We start from the raw sequence: 7087 nt of genomic DNA, 5'->3' as shown, positions 1-7087 counted from the left end.
ATGTAGCAATCTAGCCTCGAGAGCACTCCGGTCTCTTGACACGGTCTGCAATTCCCCTAGTAGAATACTTATAGAATCAAGTCGTGCAATGTATAGTATGTAAGCAATCTAGCCTCGGGAGCACTCCGGTCTCTTGACACGGTCTGCAATTCCCCTAGTAGAATGCTTATAGAATCAAATCATGCAATGTATAGTATGTAAGCAATCTAGTCTCGGGAGCACTCCGGTCTCTTGACACGGTCTGCAATTCCCCTGGCAGAATGCTTAGAGAATCAAGTCGTGCAATGTATAGTATGTAAGCAATCTAGCCTTGGGAGTACTCCGGTCTCTTGACACGGTCTGCAATTCCCTTGGAAGAATGCTTAGAAAATCAAGTCAATAATTGGAAATACATCTACATGCTCACAAGAATCAAACCGTTTAGTTGTGTGTGAGAGAGAGAGGAAGGGATAGAGAGAGAGAGAGGGAGAGAGAGAGAGAGAGAGAGAGAGAGAGAGAGCGAGAGAGAGAGAGAGAGAGAAAGAGAGAGAGAAAGAGAAAGAGAGGATAATCTTACAAAAGCAACTAATTTTGTTTTATGTGCAGAAGGTAACATGGACAAGATGAAGAGTCATAAAAAACGCATGTTATATGAATATAGATTCAAGGAAGGAATGCGAAAATATTCTCGAAGTGTCTTTGCATGAGCTTGTTATCAAAAACGCAGGAAGATTTGGAAAAGTATTTTGACTTAGGGCAAAGAGGGATGGATAAGCTTTGTGTGGATCTTTCCTCTGATGTCATTACCATGATGAAGAATGAAGATCCACAATGGAATATGCAATATGAATTTCAATATAATTTTTGTGTGAGTATTTGCATAGAACTAGGGAGAGTTAAAAGTGTTTATGAAAAGCGAACAAGCACATTCAATCCTAGAGATACAAATAATAAAGAAGAGTTGATTGATTAGTTTTCCTTAAAGTGGAAGGCAGTTATGAGTCCAAAGAGGAAAGCATTCAATGCCAGTTCTTCAAAAGAATGTGTCAATCCCACAGGATTGAAGATGCCATCTTTGGTTTTTCTTGAGAAGCAACAGATTCATGTACAAGAGAAAGATTATGTGCTGGGTGAAGGCTCATATGGAAGAGTGGTGAAAGGTAACATCATTGGTGTAGATTGCTTTGATCCAAAAGAGACCTTTGCCATTAAGAAACTTAAGGTATCTCAAAAGCCAAGTGAAAGGGAAGAGAGAAGGTCCATGCAAGAGTTAATGGCAAATATGGAAACAATGCAAGCCCAATTACCCATAGAGGACTTGTTCGCACGATTGCTCGTGTGATAAATCCTCCAAGATTGGTATACCAGTATTGGAATGGGGAGACATTGGACAAATGGTCAAGGTTAAATGCTATGAACTCAGTCTATGTGGGAGAGGAGCTAGACCATTTATCTTGTGTCCGTACTCATGCCGTAAATCTAGCTGGTACTTTGATGGGGACGTTAAAATACATGCATGGAAAAGATCTTTTGCATAATGACTTGCATCCTTCGAACATTATGCTTCACTTTGATAGTGAGTCTGATAAGGTCTTCATAGGAATTATCGATTGGGGATTAAGCAAGAGTGATAAATATGTCAATGATGGCAAGGATTGATGTGATCCTCAATTCAAAGAGCGATGCATGCGAAGAAAGTGGTTGGCTCCTGAGTTGTATACTTTTCCATATGCAAAGTTTTCCAAGGAAACTGATATTTATGCTGCAACCTTTTCATTGGAAAAGTTGTATCAGCTAGCTTACAAGTACTTTGTTCACATCCAAGATGCAACTAAGTTGGATCACTTAAAGCATTGGTGGAAGAGAATAGAGGAAATGAGAAATCCTATTCCTAAAGCTAGACCTACTGCAACAGATGTTACTCATACATTTGAAGTTATATTCAAAGTCACATGTGAAAGTGCATTACGACATGATGCATTGTAACCTTTTGTAGCACTATAGTTTCTAAATAATATTCCAAAGATTGATGGTTTTCTTTCTAGTACATGATCTATTTATAAATATAAAAAACATGTCAACTTTTTTAATTTATTCTTTCAAATGACTCATTAATAATGTTTATGTAATATTTGTGTTGATACAAGCAAGAATTAGAAGGTCTATAGTTATTTGTTTTGATATAGCATTTGTGAAATACTTTATTTTTCTCTCCTCTTAAGCTAGAATATTGATCTTCAATAAATACCATTAGTGATTTAGACTATGGCATACCATTTAGAATTTAAAAGTTATGAGTCTATTTATATTTTTCTCTTATTTTGATTAGGTATACTATTGATCATATCATGGCTTCAAAGACTCACATAAAGGTGTTTGACTATGGATCATCTGAGAAGAAGCTTTTGGGATATGTTAGAGTGCTTGGTGACTCTACCTATAGCATGATACGTAAGGAGATTATGCAAGATGGAATCATTAATGTTCCTTTTCATTTTGTTATCAAAGATGACAATGATGATGAAGGTTGCATACTAAATACAACACAAGAAGAACATTGGAATGTTGAAGAGGATAGGTGTGTTGGTATAAAGAGGTCTCTAAGTACGATTGTCGATGAGATCACACCATCAAAACGTGTTTGTAGAACATCAGATAATATTCATAAAGAAGTTGATATTGTAAATGTTGATGAAAGAGGTGAGCATGTTTCTTGTAGTCATGGTTTAAACATGCACAAAAGTAAACTTTTAGCAACGTCTATTCTTGAAGATTGGGATAGTCATTGTGAAAAAGTTTGCAAAAAATTGAGGCAGCGTAAGACACCTAGAGATGATAAATTTGAGATCCTCACAGAGGATCTTAATGGAAAGCCTAAAGTTCAAATTTGGTGTGAAGAATGTGGAATGCCATATGGATCAGGGTCCATTGAAGGCAAGCAATCAGCTTACACTTGCTTGTCTAATTTTCTAAGAACCCATATTCTAGAAAGCCAGAAACATCAAAAAAGATATGCTGCCAATCGAGGATTTATCACTGAAGAAGCATATCTTCGAAAAGATAGCATGGATGCTCAGGACGATGTTGATGATGCAACAATAATTCTTGATGCTATTGAGGAAATGCACACTTTCAATAATTCTCATGAAGGTAATCTCCATTAGAAGCATTTAGAGATTTGAAGAGTCTTTCTTTTGTTAAAATTTTCATAAATAGGGTCAAAAAAATATTCTTCTAAAATTTTTCATTATCGAGTATGTTGCAGGAGCAAAGTTTGAGATAGTTGAAGCAACTTTGAATGACTACAAGGATAAAAATGCTGTAAGAGTGGCATGTGGATATGATGGAAAATGGTTCAATTTGTGCCCTCGAGGTTCAGATCTACAAACAATTTTATCAGAACATATCAGAGGAAAAGCTCACATCACTTCTTCCAGCAAGAAATCAATGGAGCCATGTCTAGTATTATCAAGGGTTGTTGGCCGACCTAGGAAGCATTTTGACAAAGATCCACGACAAACATCATTGGGAAGGTTCCTTGTACAAACAAAGGAGTTTAAAGTGTTGCAACCAAAATGTGGTGAGACAGAATCTCTTTCTGATTCCTTGACTGAGTCATTCTTATCTTCATCATCAAATATAAATTTGTTGTGTTGGGGATTATGGCAAGCTAATGTTCATGTCAATGGTTGTGAAATTAATATTAAGTCATTTTTGATGGATCAAAAGATGGGGCATGAATGGTTTTGTGAACCATATACAAAGGCCACTTTACATGATGGGAATATGGAATACAAGATAGATGGATGCTTCAGGCACATAAATTGTCTTCGTATATCAATCATTGGAGTTCCATTTCAAGGTTTCTCATGTGAACACTGTAAGAAAATTTCAGGTTGTTTTGATTTTTGTATGAGATTATATAGGGAGAATCTTGCCGTTCAGAAGAGAGGAACCAGGAAAAGAGGCAAAGGAAGGCGGGTAGACTACCTGACAATTGAAGAGCTAAAAAATGCCACTTTTGAGTGTAGGAAAAGTTTGAATGAAGAAAAAAGAAGGCTGTGGTGGGCAACATCAAAAATTGTAATGCTGTCAGTCAGAGTCAAAACTTTGAAAGAATCAAGTTTTGAATGTATAAATAGGAAAGATGTTTGACGCTTTTGTAACAACATAATTGAAGCTCATAGACAAGGAAAGTTTGGTGGAAAATCAACCTTGTGGGAGTTTTTTCAAGAAGTGGCACAAAACATGTTACGGTCAAAGCAAGGACATAGGTTTAGTGACTCTACAAAAACCATATATGAAGTTATTAAGCTATGGGGTGGTCCAAGACTACATGACTTCTTGAGTATAAACCTTGGAGGTCCATCTTTGTCTACCACCAGAAGGCAAGGAAGAAAAGAAATTGAATTTATTTGTGGTGAGCATGAATACATATTCGATGCTGTTGGGAAGATCTATATGGATGCAAAAAAAAGATATGGAGTCATTTCTATAGTTCCAGTTATCATAGTGGAAGATGAGACAACCATTAAGCATCGAATAAGGTAATTTTAGCTCTCTATGCATTCTACTTTTATCTATATCATCAAGATATTTATAATTGCTATGTTTGGAAATCTCTCAAAAAGATGAGGAAGTTATTAAACTCTATAATCGTTTTGTGTAGATGGAATGCAAAAGATGACACTCTTATTGGGTTTTGTGGAAAGAAAGGAGAATATCGTCAATGCTCATCAAATGACTCCATTGTTGTTGGTGAAGGCTCACAAGGATACTCGAATATTATAGATGTCTTTCAAAATCATATCATAGGTCATTATGCTAGACTTTTGATTGTTAATCCTCTTCATGATCTTCTTCCACGATTGGCTTTGATTGTGCATTGCACATGCAATCGTTTTGATAGTGATTTTGTAAGGAACCAATGGAATCTTTTGGAGACCATGTGGAATGCAAACCTGAAAGATAAAGTTGGACCCATAATTGGACATGCTTCAGATGGAGATAGTAGAAGACGAAAGTTGATGCTTGAAGACTATTTGGAGAAAAGCGAACAACCTTTTGCTATCAATTGGTGTGGATGGAATTTAAGAGCAAAAATTATAGGAGGAAATGTGTATGGCCTTCATGATCAAGACTTTGTACACTGTGGAAAGAAACTTACAAGCCCACTTGATAGTCCTACTCGACAACTAGCAATTGGATGTGTTTGGATCACACTAAATCATGTATCTATTGTTTACAATTCTTTTTCAATTGAGGAGCACAAGCTACGAGATGGAGATATTCAAAGGAATGATCGACAAAATTGGGGAGCAACTCAAAGGATTGCAAGTAGACAAGTACAGAAATGTTTGAGAAAACTTCAAAAAAAAGAAAGAAGTATGAAGGGGACTGAGGCCTATTTGATGATTGTTGCTGATTATATTGATATTTTCTTGTCACCATATTTGATCTTGAAGGAGCGTGTGGTGCTTGCAGCCAAGGTAGTCTTCTTTTTCAAAATTTGGCGACTATGGATTCATCACCATCCAACCTACACCTTGAAGAAAAATTTCATCAGTAAGGAGGCTTATATGGACTGCATGCTTTCTTGTCATTTTGTTGTATTGCTCATAAAGATGTTTCGAGATTTTTGTCCTAATCTGAAGTGTCCACTACAACTTACCGGTTCTGATGCTGCTGAAATCTATTTTAGTAAAGTTGGAGGCATGATTGGGCAAGAAAGAGCATTTGATCTTGGAGATCTTCTACATAGCATTGGTAGCTTGAATAAAATTGCCATGCATGAGTGTGCTCAAAATGGTCTAACTTTCTCTAGGGCTCATAAAAAGCAAGAGCATATATGGAAACATTTGAACAAACAAGAAGGGATGATTGAAGAAAATCTAGGTGACTATGAGAGTGTTTCTTCTGATGAAAAGATGATTGATGCATTAAAGGAGGGCTTACAACAAGCTCACATACTATGCGAGTCTTTGGATTTGAAACCTAGCAAGGCTGAAGACTTGAAATGGTGGTTTCAACCTTGGTTGGATGCAGGGTCTACATGGTGTAAGCTAGATGCTGAAATGGGAGAAGCTGATGAGAATGATGACTTTGTGGAGCCATGTGGTGAAGAAGAAACTATGGACGAGAATAGCAATGAAAGCGAAGAGGTTATTACACTTAGTGAGATTAGACATGAAATTGATGACATTTTGAAGGAAACAAGAAACATGCCCCCTAAGAAAAACATTAGCCCCATTGTAGAGGTGGACGGAAAGTTTATTTTCAAGTCAACATTGGTGAGCCAACTCAATGGATGTCCAACCTTGTCAAAAGATAGACTCACAAGGGTAAAGCAAGGTGTTTACTTCAACCATGAAGCAAAAGCACAATCATCAAATGGAAATTTATTTGGCATAGGTTGTGACTGTGCTGTATACTTTCATGATGACACAAAAGGACAAGGAAATCAACACATGAAAAGAAATGGCAAAGCTACAATCACGAGGAAGATGGATGCAACTCATGGTACATGGTACTTAGGAAGAGTTCAAAAGATGAGGAAGAAAGTCTAAGGGAGGTACGTGGATTATAAGTGTGGCTTTGATTTAGCAGATAGGCCCCAAGGTTTGGAAGTTCAGCTTGGATGGTATCAAAGGGCAAAAGGAGCACAAATGTTTACTTATGATTTGACAGACTTAAACATGGTGGACATTGAAACAATTATTGCATTAGCAAATTTGACATATATTATTTGACATATATTGTAAGAATAGACAAGTACCAGCTAGATGAGAATGACTACAAAGTTTTTAATGACTTCTTGAAAAGTGCTAGGTAAGTTTACTTTGCATTTTTCATGCAAGATGAAACTTTCCAAAATGTCTTATAATGAGCTACATCATCTAAGGATCATCCTTGGCTAATTTTGGTTTCAGATAATGATACGTCACATGTATCGCATAAGGAGTTGGGCTAGTTCTTGAGGCAAAATTCTACATTTTTTGTAAGTCAAATACCTTAAGATAAACTTGAATACAAACTTTTCTTGAGATATAATTCTATATTTTTTGTAAGTCAAGTAATTTAGATAAACTTGAGTGCAAACGTTTTCTAG

At 36.4% G+C, this 7087-nt stretch overlaps 1 pseudogene; it reads left to right on the top strand.

The window, feature by feature from the left end:
• Window positions 1-5006: 5006 nt before the first annotated feature.
• On the top strand, window positions 5007-6811 carry LOC147896254 (uncharacterized; annotated as a pseudogene).
• Window positions 6812-7087: the final 276 nt, after the last annotated feature.

The sequence above is a fragment of the Dipteris shenzhenensis genome, chromosome 12 (genome assembly GCF_047967505.1).
Source record: "Dipteris shenzhenensis isolate YYH24624 ecotype China chromosome 12, Dip_SZ_1.0, whole genome shotgun sequence".
Lineage (NCBI taxonomy): Eukaryota > Viridiplantae > Streptophyta > Polypodiopsida > Gleicheniales > Dipteridaceae > Dipteris > Dipteris shenzhenensis.
This window is presented reverse-complemented; position numbering and strand designations above follow the sequence as displayed.